This window comes from Carassius carassius, unplaced genomic scaffold (assembly GCF_963082965.1).
Source record: "Carassius carassius unplaced genomic scaffold, fCarCar2.1 SCAFFOLD_61, whole genome shotgun sequence".
Classification (NCBI taxonomy): Eukaryota; Metazoa; Chordata; class Actinopteri; order Cypriniformes; family Cyprinidae; genus Carassius; species Carassius carassius.
Window position 1 is genome coordinate 204590 of NW_026775074.1, and position 17671 is coordinate 222260.

Genomic DNA, 17671 nt, shown 5'->3' on the forward strand with positions numbered 1-17671 from the left:
AAGCTTTCTGTGCTGCTTTGGGTGGGACTGGGCCAAATACCTGGCGCTAGGTTGCAAAAGAAGGTTTTCGACAAAATCCCAAATACCCGAAAATTTTGTCAGAGCGACGAGCCAATCTGAGACCTGCGTCTGGTTCGGCTCGAGCCAAGGATTCCCATTACATAAGGCACGTGGCTCTGCGACGAACCGTTTGGGAGTTACGAGCGATGCCGTACTTTCCGTCGCTGCAGTGCCAGCGTCAGGCCGAGCGTGACGAGTCCCGGTGACGTTGCAGACAGGGGAGGGTACTACCATCCCCCAGCATTTTTAGGTCCCCCAGACTTACCAAAGCCGAGATGGGCATCGCCGTGTCCGGCTTCCTGCCCGCTGCGTCTTAGCGGCATCGCTTCTCGGCCTTTTGGCTAAGATCACGTACCTTGTCAGACGGTTTAGACTGCGATCGCCTCTTGGAGGTTTCCTGACTCGAGATCTTTTTATATCTTGAGTCACACAACTTCGAGAGGTACATTGAACTCTGCTGCTTCGGGCTCCAACACGTTTTAAGGTAAGGTCTTTTAATTATTTATTTGGTTATTTATTATTGTATTTATTGTTGTTTTAAGTTTCTAGGCTGTTGGTGCCTCCATCATGTCGGCTGCCCGTGCCGGCGTGCGGAGGCACCACAGCGTACGCTTTTGTTTTAAAGAGGTGAATGGCAAGCTCCTAGGGATGTCACGTCTTGACTTCTCCAGAAAGTCCTTTTTTTTGGAGCGTCCATTCAGGTATAAGTTTGAGGGCTCGTGTACGTGGGTTAAGGGGACCTGCGCGCTGACCCCAAAAAATTTTTGACGGACGCGGCGTCGATGTCTGCCGGACCGCGCCGGCCCACGGGAGACCCCTGACCGGCGCAGGAGGATCTGGACCCCCGAGGGGCCCCGCGGAAGCCCACCCAGATTTGAGGCCCCTACATGCCATTCAGCACTTCTCCACAGGGTGGCGCACGGAGCAGTACACCTCAGGTTTAAAACAGTGGCATTTACCCGAATGGGGGGTGTACGATTTTTTTGCCCACGAAACCTATATTTGTCCATTTGACCTTTAAAGTTACAGAATGACCACGGAACCGATGCGGACCCCCGTCGGACCCCCAACCCGGGTCCCACGAACCCATTATTTGTCCATTTGACCATTATATTCACACAATGACTGCGGATCATCTGCAGACCCCTTGCGGACCCCCACCCTGGGTCCCACGAACCCCGTATATGTCCATTTGACCATTATATTCACACAATGACTGCGGATCATCTGCGGACCACTTGCGGACCCCCACCCTGGGTCCCACGAACCCACTATTTGTCCATTTGACCATTATGTTCACACAATGACTGCGGATCATCTGCGGACCACTTGCGGACCCCCACCCTGGGTCCCACGAACCCACTATTTGTCCATTTGACCATTATATTCACGGAATGACCACGGATCACATCCGGAACATTTGCGGACATATCCAAAATTGTGGTGAATGTTAACCAAAATGTCACAGACTTTGCCAAGCTGTAACTCCGCCAAAACGGGGCCAAACTGCACCAAACTCGGGTCAGAGTAAGAACTCCAGAAGGCCTACCGAACACCGCTGCCCCCCCATCCATAACACCCCGGGGGCGGAGTTATGGCTCCCCACATTTTTGATAGTCAAATGGAAGGAAGAGTTCTAGCGACTTGAAACTTGGTGACTTGATAGCCCTCGAAGGGCCCTCTCTGAAGCCACCTCCCCCAAGTCGATAGACCCCCGGGGGCCAGAGATATGGACCCGCAAATGCAAAAAGTCCCAAAATTTGACCGGCCATAACTCACTCGGAAAGAAGGGAAACAACACCAAACTCTGGTCAAAATTAGACCTTTGGGAGCTCTATCCGACGACACCAGCCCCATGTTCCTATGACCCCGGGCGTCCGAGTTACGGCCCCCCAAAATGTGGGATTTGAACCGTTATAACTCAGGAACCGGACCACCCAGGAACTCGAGGGTGGTCGCATACGGTAGGTAATTTCAGCCCCGGGGTCCACCGCTTCGCGGAGATATTAGCAAGAAAATAGTACCATCCACCCCCCTCGCACCTACTCATCCATGCCGGCCAGGGTGCACCCTCCCCGGCTAGAGAAGGCAGCTCGAGGGGGGTGGAAGTCGGAAGAAAATTTTTTTTATGAGGCCTAGAGAAAACAGATGTACTGTACTCAGGGCACTCAGAGGAATCCATTTTTGTAAGTTTTATCCCATAATACTGTAGAAATATGCATAGAAAAAACTGTCGGATTTTGGTTAATTTGCACCACAAATGTTGCAAGTCTTGCAGTATATTAAATAGCAATATTTTTTTATTGTCAGTATTTTTCTCAAATCACTTCTAGTCTAATGAACTACACATGGGGCTATTTCATTTGTCACTTAACAGTTACTTTATTTGAAATCTTCCTAATTCCAATTTATCCATAATGTATTGTAAAATACGTTTTATAAAACAAGAGTGCACACTTTGCAGTGTATTTCTCATTCCACTTTTAGTCCAAACAACTTGAAATGGGACTATTTCCTTGGTCACTGACCAGTCAATTTCTCATTCCACTCATAGTCTAATGAACTACCTATGGCAATATTTCATGGATCACTTGCCAGTCTATTTCTCATTAATTTTCTAGTCTAATAAACTACATATGGCACTATTTCCTTGATCACTTGCCAGTGTATTTCTTATTCAAACTTTTAGTCTAATAAGCTACAAAAAGTACTATGTCCTTGGTCACTTACCAGACTATTTCTCATTCTTTTTCTAGTCTAATAAACAATACATTTCACTATTTCAGTCTATTTCTCATTCAACTTCTAGTCTAATAATCAGTTTACCTGGTTATGATGATCGGCCTGAATACATTTGAAATAGAAGTGTATTAATGTGAAAACATATGGCACTATTTCATGGATCACTTGCCAGTCTATTTCTCATTCATTTCATATTCTAATAAACTACATATGGCACTATTTCCTTGATCACTTGCCAGTCTATTTCTTATTCAAAACTTTTAGTCTAATAAACTACAAAAAGTACTGTTTCCTTGGTCACTTACCAGTCTATTTCTCATTCCTTTTCTAGTCTAATAAACAATACATTTCACTATTTCAGTCTATTTCTCATTCAACTTCTAGTTTAATAATCAGTTTAACTGGTGATGATGATCGGCCTGAATAAATTTGAAATAGAAGTGTATTAATGTGAAAACATATGGCACTATTTCATGGATCACTTGCCAGTCTATTTCTCATTAATTTTATAGTCTAATAAACTACATATGGCACTATTTCCTTGATCCCTTGCCAGTCTATTTCTTATTCAAAACTTTTAGTCTAATAAACTACAAAAAGTACTATTTCCTTGGTCACTTACCAGTCTATTTCTCATTCCTTTTCTAGTCTAATAAACAATACATTTCACTATTTCAGTCTATTTCTCATTCAACTTCTAGTCTAATAATCAGTTTAACTGGTTATGATGATCGGCCTGAATACATTTGAAATAGAAGTGTATTTATGTGAAAACATCCTAATTTCAAGTTATTCAAAATATAGTAAAATATGTTTTTATTAAACATTTTATGTATAGAAATACTATATATTTATTATGTATTCATTACATATACCTTTTTATTTACACACACAATATATAAATGTTTAAATTATTTTTATTACATGTAATATATATTTGTGTGTGTGTGTGTGTGTGTGTGTGTGTGAGTGTGTGTGAGTGTGTGTAAAGTAATGACACCTTAATTCAATTTCAAATATTTATTGAACTTTTTGTTTTGCAGACATTGTAAAGTCAAAATCAAAAATGCCTCAAAGTTCTGTACAAAAAAACACAATATATAAAAAGTATAATAGGAAACATGCATTATATAAGAAAAATAAAATAAATAAATAAACATGTTCAGAAAGATTCAGAGCAAACTGATATTAACCTTAACTATAACTATTTACAAAAAAAAGAAAAAAGAAAAATGGAACAGGCTATCAAAACAAATAAAAAGATAACCTTACTTTTTTATCGTAGAAATAAAAGGAGTAGAACAATTATCATAAAAAACATCAAAACAAACAATTTAAATAGCTACATAAATTATTTACGGGATTTTTTTTTAAATTTCTCCAGTCTCTTTTTTTACTTGCTGCACCAGCTTTTTAGACGCTATTTCCTGTGGTGATTTAAGTGGGGAGTTCTTCACCATCAGTCTGCGTCTGAGGACCATCTTCATTAATGTGCTTCTTTCCTTATAGAAATAATAAGAAAGGCAGAGTGTTAGTGAACATGTCTACTTGTCACAAACAGTTAAACCAATCCATGGGAAATTGTACTTACTGAAGCAGATTTCCCAGACTTCTGGCCTTCTTCGGCATCGGGAGGGCTGTCGGAGAGCGTTGGGCTGGTGGATGAGGACTTTTCCTCAGCTGGCATCTTGTGGGGTTTTGTCGTCTTTCTTCTCTTGGCACCTTGCTGCCTTGGACTATCAGCTTCCTCACCCACCACAGCTGTATCAAAGAGGCGACGGTGTTCTGCTGCCTGCTTTGCATTAAGGTTGAGGGCATAAAACCTGTCAGCTGTGGTGGTGTCGTGGCACATGAACTGTGCCACTTTGTGCCTATCTTCCGGGCAGTGAGTGTTCTTTGCCTTTTTGGAGAGAGAACAGCATAGGCAAAGAGTTAGAAAAAAACACACCAGAAACTCATAAAGCCGGGACAAGTACAGGAATGCTTACATGGGTGGCGATGGCAGTCCTCACATCAGTAAATGTGGGTGTGCCTGGTAACCCCATGCTCGCCCACGCATCCTGAAAATACTTGTTCAAGTTTTTGCAGGAGCTGGCCTTTGAGGTAAAGAAGAAGTAGTTTGCAACTCGTCCCCCTACCAAGTTGGACCGGAGTGAAAGGAATTCCTCAAACCACCCATACTCCTCCTGGTCCAGGGCCAGCTCGGCTGCACCAAAGGCCTGGTTGGTCTTGTGGGCTGATATCTTTAGAAACAGTGAGAAGTGGCATAAGCTGAGTTTTATTTTAAAGAAAACCATGTGGACAACGAGAGACAGAGAGAAAGAGAACCACTCACATTAATGACAAAGTGGCCTTCTGTAGCTGTCGCACGGGCATCTTCCACCTCTTTAATTGTTACATTTTGGAACACCCCTCCACGGTGACCATAAATGCTGGCCCAGTAAGTGGTGAGGTGTCCATAAAAAGACCATTGGTCCTTTTTCTCAGGACTAGTCTTCAGACGATCTTCACAGAAAAAAAGAGAAGCATAAAGGATCACATTGATCGCCAAATAATGAGAGGAGAAAGGATTCAAAAACTTACCCAGAATCTCAGAAATAATTTTTTTGGCAGAGTCCCGGCAAGCTCGCAGTGTGGCTTTAGGGATCAGGCGGGCCTCCTTGGCTTGTTTTACAGCCAGCTCGTGGACTGCCACGCTGCGCTTTACTGGGCGGGTCAAGTTCTGGATTTCCCTCCTAATCCCAATGAAAGCCACACGGGAGAGCCGGCATGTGGGCGGCGGGGTCTCATTAAGATATTTGAGGAACTGTGCCACATTTTTTAGGTAATGGTGCACAGTTGGCTCTGCAATGTTGCATTTCTTTAAAAAAGACAGCCAGGACCGGACCTTTGCCCTGTTGTCCAAAAACATCAAGCTGGCCAGATTGGTCTGGCCAGCTGACATGTATGAAATAAAAATTTTTATTCTAAAAATCTTTGAGGACACATTATTTATTAATTTCGGAGTGGGGTTGATGCCCTCCCAGTTGGCCCTGGACTCCTCAATGAGCTGATCTGCAAAAAGAAAGCACAAGAGAAGGACCAGGTGAGTCAGGTCGATAACATAGAGGTAAACACTAACAAACATGATTATTATTATTATTAAATTAAATTAAATTAAATTAAATTAAATTAAATTAAATTAAATTAAATTAAATTAAATTAAATTAAATTAAATTATAATTTATATATATATATATATATATATATATATATATATATATATATATATATATTTATATATATATACATACATAATATGTGTGTGTATATGTAAAATTATATTACTATAATTTTCTAGTCTAATAAACTACAAATGGTACTATTTCCTTGGTCACTTATCAGTCTATTTCTCATTTCTCTTGTAGTCTAACAAACTATAAATGGGGCTATTTCCTTGGTTCACTTACCAGTCTATTTCTAATTCAACTTCTAGTCTAATGAACAACAAATGAGATTATTTCCTTGGTTCACTTACCAGTCTATTTCTCAGGTAACTTCTAGTCTAATAATCTACAAATAGGAGATTTATTAATGAAAGTTATTGTATGGTGTTATCAAAGTGACAAGTGTCATACTCACTTAGGGCTGGCACGTGGTCCGGAAAGGGGTATGGTGCATCGGAGGAGTGGGCCTTCTTTGAAGGCCCGGCGACCTCCTCCTCGGGTCCTGTGGCTGGCTCTGCCTCAGGCCTGGTGGCTGGCTCTTCATCTAGTCTGTCAACCTGCGACTCTGAGCACTCCTCTTCCCCAGGGCTGTTGAGGGCCGATAGCAGACTGTGTTGCCCGTGCAACCTGCCTAGAGGGGGTGGGATTTGACCGCTTCCTCAGCTGCCGGTACCGCCGTGAGAAGCTCTCCCAGAAGCAATGGATAGGAGAAGCTTGCGCTTAGCTGATTATAGCCACGAAAGCACAAGGGACAGTCGTCCAAAGCCATATCTACTTTTGTTAAAACACTAAAGGATGAATAGCAAAAGGATGAATGCAAGGGACACTGCCCAAGCATTGGTTACTTATATAACTTTTTAGGTCCCATTTGTAGTCTGTTAATACAACTTTGAGTCTAATACATTAGAGAGCACAATTTGCAGTCTATTTCTCATTACACTTCTAGTTTAATAAACTACAAATTTGACTTTTCCTTTGATTCACTCACCAGTCTATTTTTCATTCTTTTTCTAGTCTAATAAACTACAAATGGGACTATTCCCTTGGATCACTTACCAGTCTATTTCTCATTCAACTTCTAGTCTGATAAACTACAAATAGTACTATTTCCTTGGTCACCTACCAGTCTATTTCTCATTCATTTTCTAGTCTGATAAACTACAAATATGACTATTTCCTTGATTCAGTTACCAGTCTATTTTTCATACCACCTCTAGTCTAAGAAACTACAAATGGAACTATTTTCTTGGTCACTTACCAGTCTATTTCTCATTCCACTTTTAGTCTAATAAACTGTAAATTACCTTGGTCCCTTACCAGTCTATTTCCCATTCATTTTCCCCTCACACCTACTCATCCATGCCGGCCAGGGTGCACCCTCCCCGGCTAGAGAAGGCAGCTTAAGGGGGGTGGAAGTCGGAAGAAAATTTTTTTTATGAGGCCTAGAGAAAACACTTGTACTGTACTCAGGGCACTCAGGGAATCCATTTTTGTAAGTTTTATCCCATTATACTGTAGAAATATGCATAGAAAAAAGTCAGACCAGGGGGCCGTCTATCCGACGACACTAGCCCCATGTCCCTATGACCCCGGGGGTCAAAATGGCCAAAACGGGGCCAAACTGCACAAAACTCGGGACGGAGTAAGACCTCCAGAAGGCCTACCGAACACCGCTGTCCCCCCATCCATAACACCCCGGGGGGCGAATTTATGGCCCCCCACATTTTTGATAGTCAAATGGAAGGAAGAGACCTAGCAACTTGAAACTCGGTGACTTGATAGCCCTCAAAGGGCCCTGTCTGAAGCCACCTCCCCCAAGTCGATAGACCCCCGGGAGCCAGAGATATGGACCCGCAAATGCAAAAAGTCCCAAAATTTGACCGGCCATAACTCACTCGAAAAGAGGAGAAACAACACCAAAATCTGGTCAAAATTAGACCTTTGAGAGCTCTATCCGACGACACTAGCCCCATGTCCCTATGACCCCGGGGGTCCGAGTTACGGCCCCCCAAAATGTGGAATTTGAACCATTATAACTCAGGAACTGGACCACCCAGGAACTCGAGGGTGGTCGCATACGGTAGGCCCCTCGACCCTCTAGGGATCCCCCGAATTTGAGCCCCGGGTTCCACCGCTTCGCGGAGATATTAGCAAAAAAATAGTACCATCCACCCCCCTCGTACCTACTCATCCATGCCGGCCAGGGTGCACACTTCCCGGCTAGAGAAGGCAGCTCGAGGGGGGTGGAAGTCGGAAGAAAATTTTTTTATGAGGCCTAGAGAAAACAGTTGTACTGTACTCAGGGCACTCAGAGGAATCCATTTTTGTAAGTTTTATCCGATAATACTGTAGAATTTGCATGAAAATGAGCGTTGAATTTTGGCACACATATGCACCACATGTGGTGCGTATCTCACTTTTCATTATATAGCAACTGTATTTGCAACAAGGAATGAGATCTGCCATGCTGTGGTGTATTGCGAACTTTTTTCCTGATGCGCCCTCCTGGGGTCTTGGACTCTTCCATGAACGATGCACCCACCTGAGGTCTTTCACAGACGAGGTGATGCACCGAATCAGGTGTGTTTGGTTAAAGAGAGTCATCTAAAACCGGCGTTGGGAATCCTTCGGTTAGCCACCCATCCTTCCTTTCCTGGAGGGGGGCTAACCGTTGGTGTGGACGGTAGAGACGCAAATCATACCTCTGGCTGACCGCCTGGGCCTTCATACTTACCTGGCAGGGGAGACACCATGATCAAGAAGGCGGTTCACCCAGGGCGAGGCTTGCCCATTGCACTCCGGCCATGCTGACCCCTGCGAATTCCCCAAATGCGGGAATCTCGACTGCATAATTTATGGTAGTGGGGGACTGCGTTCGCGCTCTCCCCTGAAATTGTTGGTGAAACAAAGGAGAAGAGGTTTTTTCCAGGTTTTTTTTTTTTTTGCATTTCAGAATGGGGAGTTCTATCACATGCGAGGTATGTGTTGTGCGCCTGTGAAACAAAGTCAGTTACGCTCTTGAAAAATCGGACCTTGGTGGGTGGTTCAGTTCGAATATAGCACAGACCTTACTTTGAAAGTCGACTGGACTGACTGCAGCCTAGCTGTAGCTGTCTCCATGTTGTTTGATTGTCCTTTTTCAATTGGTATTAATTTTGTTGTCGCTTACAGCGCCACCGAGTGGCCTGTCGCAGCGCCCTTTTTCACCTGGCCTCTGACTGAGCCCCTGCACAGGTGTGCCGATTTGGGTGAAGGGATCTCATTCCTTCCTGGAGTTATAGCCATTCGAGCCATCTCGGACAAGCCACCTTAGCACGTTTTGAGGTCCCCTCGCCAAGGTGAATGGAAATTTCCACTTTTTTGGGATGATTATTGACAGACAGACTCCAGAGAAGCTTTCTGTGCTGCTTTGGGTGGGACTGGGCCAAATACCTGGCGCTAGGTTGCAAAAGAAGGTTTTTGACAAAATCCCAAATACACGAAAATTCTGTCAGAGCGACGAGCCAATCTGAGACCTGCGTCTGGTTCGGCTCGAGCCAAGGATTCCCATTACATAAGGGTACTACCATCCCCCAGCGTTTTTAGGTCCCCCAGACTTACCAAAGCCGAGATGGGCATCGCCGTGTCCAGCTTCCTGCCCGCTGCGTCTTAGCGGCATCGCTTCTCGGCCTTTTGGCTAAGATCACGTACCTTGTCAGACGGTTTAGACTGCGATCGCCTCTTGGAGGTTTCCTGACTCGAGATCTTTTTATATCTTGAGTCACACAACTTCGAGAGGTACATTGAACTCTGCTGCTTCGGGCACCAACACGTTTTAAGGTAAGGTCTTTTAATTATTTATTTGGTTATTTATTATTGTATTTATTGTTGTTTTAAGTTTCTAGGCTGTTGGTGCCTCCATCATGTCGGCTGCCCGTGCCGGCGTGCGGAGGCACCACAGCGTGCGCTTTTGTTTTAAAGAGGTGAATGGCAAGCTCCTAGGGATGTCACGTCTTGACTTCTCCAGAAAGTCCTTTTTTTTTTGGAGCGTCCATTCAGGTATAAGTTTGAGGGCTCGTGTACGTGGGTTAAGGGGACCTGCGCGCTGACCCCAAAAAATTTTTGACGGACGCGGCGTCGATGTCTGCCGGCCCACGGGAGACCCCTGACCGGCGCAGGAGGATCAGGACCCCCGAGGGGCCCCGCGGAAGCCCACCCAAATTTGAGGCCCCTACATGCCATTCAGCACTTCTCCACAGGGTGGCGCACGGAGCAGTACACCTCAGGTTTAACCCTTTCGAGTCGATTAACGCGGATACGCGTTTTGAGTCATTTTCTCCTGATAACTCCGAAAAGACCTTAAATTACACTTTCAGTTTTAATCGTACAGATAAGAGCAATACATCAATCGAATCTGTAAAGGGTCTACTTTTTTTTGGATACAGACATAATAACAACAAAACTTTGTGCACTCATAAAATAAAGATAACAAACAAGGTGTGCTGTCTGCAGCCTTTGTCTGCGCTTATCTTCATTTACAAACAAGTCATTAAAATGAACTGTAACTCCGTGAATACTCAACGAAAATACATGGGGGAGATATCTATAGAAAGCTTGACATGTCTATTTTTAAACTAAACAAGTGCCGCCGAAAACAGATATTCTGTGATAAAGTAATCCATATGAAAACAACGCGATGTCTGTTTTTCAAGTCTCCCTTCATTATATCTAATGTGACCACGCCCCCGCGCTGAACGCGCTATTCAGATTCAAACTGAAGCGCGCGGCTTGAATACGCCCATAACAGAAGAAAAAGCAGCGAGACTGTTCTTCAAGTGTTTATTTTACTGTTTGCTTCGCGATGAGAGGAATAAGACATAATTCACCCCAAAAAGATGTCATGTGGTTGAGGATTTGAGAAATGGATTTCCTCAGAAAAAAAGAATGCAGCACTTTATTCAGCAGAGATCATAAACATGAGTAAGTCTCTTTTTATTTATTTATATACTTGTACTAGTTTTCACATAACGTGTAAACATTTTACTAGTTAGACTTATTCCAAATACTTTTTCCAAACTATAATTCCTGACTAAATGTATAGTAATCAAGTGAAACATTATGAAGTTTCAATAACAATATACAATAATATACCATTCAAAAGCTTGATGTAAATAATATAAATGTAACAAATAGATAACTGTCACAAATGTAAAAACATGCTTTTCTTTCAATTTATTCCCCCTAAAAACCCAGAAAAATATTCTCAGCTCTTTTCAACATTAATAATAATGATAATAATAATAACAATAAATGTTTTTTTTTGTAGAAAATAAGATTGTTAAAAGGATTTCTGAAGGTTTGTGTGACTGGAGTCACACAATGATGCCAAACAATTTGTTTGAAAGTCAGCTTTGATTGTTTCTAATAAACTGTTTAACTGCACCCCCAAGTGGATATTAAAATGTGTTGTGGGATAATTAAATATATTCTAAATAAACTACAAACATAAAATTATATAGATTTATTTTGTTCTTGCATTCTTTCTTGTAACTCCTTCCTCTCAGTGGCACAGATGACTGAATGGCTCATTATGCAGCTCATTATGCAGGCCTTTGTCTTCTCAGGTGTAAATCACAATGATATTCATGGTAGTTGACGCCTACTCGCATATGACTTTTACCAACAAAAAGTGTCTTAGAAAATTTAAATCAATATATTGTTCTCTGTGAGTGAGTAAACAAGATGATTTTCACATCATTTAGAAAGAAAAATTCTAGGCTACAAGCTCCAGTTCTCAAAAATCCTGGGAACCATTGTTCTTTATGTGTTTTTTTGCCTTATTCAAGTGTTTTAACATTTTTAGTTTTTCACTAACCACGCATAATATTTTTTTTCTCAAAAACACAATCATGTACATACATGCATTTCTTATATTATTATAGCCCAGTTTGTGCTGATTACAGTGAGATTAGACTTTAGCCATTTAGATATTTATAAGAAACTGAAAAAGCACAAATGTCAGGGCATGACAAAACTTCTCCAGGCCCCAAAAATACCCTTAGACTCCAGAGGGTTAAAACAGTGGCATTTACCCGAATGGGGGGTGTACGATTTTTTTGCCCACGAAACCTATATTTGTCCATTTGACCTTTAAAGTTACAGAATGACCACGGAACCGATGCGGACCCCCATCGGACCCCCATCCCGGGTCCCACGAACCCATTATTTGTCCATTTGACCATTATATTCACACAATGACTGCGGATCATCTGCAGACCCCTTGCGGACCCCCACCCTGGGTCCCACGAACCCCGTATTTGTCCATTTGACCATTATATTCACACAATGACTGCGGATCATCTGCGGACCACTTGCGGACCCCCACCCTGGGTCCCACGAACCCACTATTTGTCCATTTGACCATTATGTTCACACAATGACTGCGGATCATCAGCGGACCACTTGCGGACCCCCACCCTGGGTCCCACGAACCCACTATTTGTCCATTTGACCATTATATTCACGGAATGACCACGGATCACATCCGGAACATTTGCGGACATATCCAAAATTGTGGTGAATGTTAACCAAAATGTCACAGATTTTGCCAAGCTGTAACTCCGCCAAAACGGGGCCAAACTGCACCAAACTCGGGTCAGAGTAAGACCTCCAGAAGGCCTACCGAACACCGATGCCCCCCCATCCATAACACCCCGGGGGGCGGAGTTATTGCCCCACACATTTTTGATAGTCAAATGGAAGGAAGAGACCTAGCAACTTGAAACTCGGTGACTTGATAGCCCTCAAAGGGCCCTCTCTGAAGCCACCTCCCCCAAGTCGATAGACCCCCGGGGGCCAGAGATACGGGCCCGCAAATGCAAAAAGTCCCAAAATTTGACCGGCAATAACTCACCCAAAAAGAGAGGAAAAAACACCAAACTCAGGTCAAAATTAGACCTTTGGGAGCTCTATCCGACTACACCAGCCCCATGTTCCTATGACCCCGGGGGTCCGAGTTACGGCCCCAAAAAATGTGGAATTTGAACCGTTATAACTCAGGAACCGGAATACCCAGGAACTCGAGGGTGGTCGCATACGGTAGGCCCCTCGATCTTCTAGGGATCCCCCAAATTTTAGCCTCGGGGTCCACCGCTTCGCGGAGATATTAGCAAAAAAATAGTACCATCCACCCCCCTCATACCAACTCATCCATGCCGGCCAGGGTGCACCCTCCCTGGCTAGAAAAGGCAGCTCGAGGGGGGTGGAAGTCGGAAGAAAATTTTTTTTATGAAGCCTAGAGAAAACACTTGTACTGTACTCAGGGCACTCAGAGGAATCCATTTTTGTAAGTTTTATCCCATTATACTGTAGAAATATGCATAGAAAAATGTGGTGAATGTTAACCAAAATGTCACAGACTTTGCCAAGCTGTAACTCCGCCAAAACGGGGCCAAACTGCACCAAACTCGGGTCAGAGTAAGAACTCCAGAAGGCCTACCGAACACCGCTGCCCCCCCCATCCATAACACCCCGGGGGCGGAGTTATGGCCCCCCACATTTTTGATAGTCAAATGGAAGGAAGAGACCTAGCGACTTGAAACTTGGTGACTTGATAGCCCTCGAAGGGCCCTCTCTGAAGCCACCTCCCCCAAGTCGATAGACCCCCGGGGGCTAGAGATATGGACCCGCAAATGCAAAAAGTCCCAAAATTTGACCGGCCATAACTCACTCGGAAAGAAGGGAAACAACACCAAACTCTGGTCAAAATTAGACCTTTGGGAGCTCTATCCGACGACACCAGCCCCATGTTCCTATGACCCCGGGCGTCCGAGTTACGGCCCCCCAAAATGTGGGATTTGAACCGTTATAACTCAGGAACCGGACCACCCAGGAACTCGAGGGTGGTCGCATACGGTAGGTAATTTCAGCCCCGGGGTCCACCGCTTCGTGGAGATATTAGCAAGAGAATAGTACCATCCACCCCCCTCGCACCTACTCATCCATGCCGGCCAGGGTGCACCCTCCCCGGCTAGAGAAGGCAGCTCGAGGGGGGTGGAAGTCGGAAGAAAATTTTTTTTATGAGGCCTAGAGAAAACAGTTGTACTGTACTCAGGGCACTCAAAGGAATCCATTTTTGTAAGTTTTATCCCATAATACTGTAGAAATATGCATAGAAAAAATGTTGGATTTTGGTTCATTTGCACCACAAATGTTGCAAGTCTTGCAGTATATTAAATAGCAATATTTTTTATTGTCAGTCTATTTCTCAAATCACTTCTAGTCTAATGAACTACACATGGGGCTATTTCATTTGTCACTTAACAGTTACTTTATTTGAAATCTTCCTAATTCCAATTTATCCATAATGTATTGTAAAATACGTTTTATAAAACAAGAGTGCACACTTTGCAGTCTATTTCTCATTCCACTTTTAGTCCAAACAACTTCAAATGGGACTATTTCCTTGGTCACTGACCAGTCTATTTCTCATTCCACTCATAGTCTAATGAACTACATATGGCACTATTTCATGGATCACTTGCCAGTCTATTTCTCATTAATTTTCTAGTCTAATAAACTACATATGGCACTATTTCCTTGATCACTTGCCAGTTTATTTCTTATCCAAACTTTTAGTCTTATAAGCTACAAAAAGTACTATTTCCTTGGTCACTTACCAGACTATTTCTCATTCCTTTTCTAGTCTAATAAACAATACATTTCACTATTTCAGTCTATTTCTCATTCAACTTCTAGTCTAATAATCAGTTTAACTGGTGATGATGATCGGCCTGAATAAATTTGAAATAGAAGTGTATTAATGTGAAAACATATGGCACTATTTCATGGATCACTTGCCAGTCTATTTCTCATTCATTTTTATAGTCTAATAAACTACATATGGCACTATTTCCTTGATCACTTGCCAGTTTATTTCTTATTCAAACTTTTAGTCTAATAAGCTACAAAAAGTACTATTTCCTTGGTCACTTACCAGACTATTTCTCATTCCTTTTCTAGTCTAATAAACAATACATTTCACTATTTCAGTCTATTTCTCATTCAACTTCTAGTCTAATAATCAGTTTAACTGGTGATGATGATCGGCCTGAATAAATTTGAAATAGAAGTGTATTAATGTGAAAACATATGGCACTATTTCATGGATCACTTGCCAGTCTATTTCTCAGTAATTTTATAGTCTAATAAACTACATATGGCACTATTTGCCTGATCCCTTGCCAGTCTATTTCTTATTCAAAACTTTTAGTCTAATAAACTACAAAAAGTACTATTTCCTTGGTCACTTACCAGTCAATTTCTCATTCCTTTTCTAGTCTAATAAACAATACATTTCACTATTTCAGTCTATTTCTCATTCAACTTCTAGTCTAATAATCAGTTTAACTGGTTATGATGATCGGCCTGAATACATTTGAAATAGAAGTGTATTTATGTGAAAACATCCTAATTTCAAGTTATTCAAAATATAGTAAAATATGTTTTTATTAAACATTTTATGTATAGAAATACTATATATTTATTATGTATTTATTACATATACCTTTTTATTTACACACACAATATATAAATATGTTTAAATTATTTTTATTACATGTAATATATATGTGTGTGTGTGTGTGTGTGTGTGTGTGTGAGTGTGTGTGAGTGTGTGTAAAGTAATGACACCTTAATTCAATTTCAAATATTTATTGAACTTTTTGTTTTGCAGACATTGTAAAGTCAAAATCAAAAATGCCTCAAAGTTCTGTACAAAAAAACACAATATATAAAAAGTATAATAGGAAACATGCATTATATAAGAAAAATAAAATAAATAAATAAACATGTTCAGAAAGATTCAGAGCAAACTGACATTAACCTTAACTATAACTATTTACAAAAAAAAGAAAAAAGAAAAAAGAAAAATGGAACAGGCTATCAAAACAAATAAAAAGATAACCTTACTTTTTTATCGTAGAAATAAAAGCAGTAGAACAATTATCATAAAAAATATCAAAACAAACAATTTAAATAGCTACATAAATTATTTACGGGATTTTTTTTAAAATTTCTCCAGTCTCTTTTTTTACTTGCTGCACCAGCTTTTTAGACGCTATTTCCTGTGGTGATTTAAGTGGGGAGTTCTTCACCATCAGTCTGCGTCTGAGGACCATCTTCATTAATGTGCTTCTTTCCTTATAGAAATAATAAGAAAGGCAAAGTGTTAGTGAACATGTCTACTTGTCACAAACAGTTAAACCAATCCATAGGAAATTGTACTTACTGAAGCAGATTTCCCAGACTTCTGGCCTTCTTCGGCATCGGGAGGGCTGTCGGAGAGCGTTGGGCTGGTGGATGAGGACTTTTCCTCAGCTGGCATCTTGTGGGGTTTTGTCGTCTTTCTTCTCTTGGCACCTTGCTGCCTTGGACTATCAGCTTCCTCACCCACCACAGCTGTATCAAAGAGGCGACGGTGTTCTGCTGCCTGCTTTGCATTAAGGTTGAGGGCATAAAACCTGTCAGCTGTGGTGGTGTCGTGGCACATGAACTGTGCCACTTTGTGCCTATCTTCCGGGCAGTGAGTGTTCTTAGCCTTTTTGGAGAGAGAACAGCATAGGCAAAGAGTTAGAAAAAAAACACACCAGAAACTCATAAAGCCGGGACAAGTACAGGAATGCTTACATGGGTGGCGATGGCAGTCCTCACATCAGTAAATGTGGGTGTGCCTGGTAACCCCATGCTCGCCCACGCATCCTGAAAATACTTGTTCAAGTTTTTGCAGGAGCTGGCCTTTGAGGTAAAGAAGAAGTAGTTTGCAACTCGTCCCCCTACCAAGTTGGACCGGAGTGAAAGGAATTCCTCAAGCCACCCATACTCCTCCTGGTCCAGGGCCAGCTGGGCTGCACCAAAGGCCTGGTTGGTCTTGTGGGCTGATATCTTTAGAAACAGTGTGAAGTGGCATAAGCTGAGTTTTATTTTAAAGAAAACCATGTGGACAACGAGAGACAGAGAGAAAGAGAACCACTCACATTAATGACAAAGTGGCCTTCTGTAGCTGTCGCACGGGCATCCTCCACCTCTTTAATTGTTAAATTTTGGAACACCCCTCCGTGGTGACCATAAATGCTGGCCCAGTAAGTGGTGAGGTGTCCATAAAAAGACCATTGGTCCTTTTTCTCAGGACTAGTCTTCAGACGATCTTCACAGAAAAAAAGAGAAGCATAAAGGATCACATTGATCGCCAAATAATGAGAGGAGAAAGGATTCAAAAACTTACCCAGAATCTCAGAAATAATTTTTTTGGCAGAGTCCCGGCAAGCTCGCAGTGTGGCTTTAGGGATCAGGCGGGCCTCCTTGGCTTGTTTTACAGCCAGCTCGTGGACTGCCACGCTGCGCTTTACTGGGCGGGTCAAGTTCTGGATTTCCCTCCTAATCCCAATGAAAGCCACACGGGAGAGCCGGCATGTGGGCGGCGGGGTCTCATTAAGATATTTGAGGAACTGTGCCACATTTTTTAGGTAATGGTGCAGAGTTGGCTCTGCAATGTTGCATTTCCTTAAAAAAGACAGCCAGGACCGGACCTTTGCCCTGTTGTCCAAAAACATCAAGCTGGCCAGATTGGTCTGGCCAGCTGACATATATGAAATAAAAATTTTTATTCTAAAAATCTTTGAGGACAC

At 42.3% G+C, this 17671-nt stretch overlaps 1 non-coding gene across 1 annotated transcript; it reads left to right on the forward strand.

The window, feature by feature from the left end:
- The first annotated feature begins 8734 nt into the window (after window positions 1-8734).
- On the forward strand, window positions 8735-8898 carry LOC132134776 (U1 spliceosomal RNA). The gene has a single exon (XR_009429767.1). It is a non-coding gene; the product is annotated as a U1 spliceosomal RNA (small nuclear RNA).
- Window positions 8899-17671: the final 8773 nt, after the last annotated feature.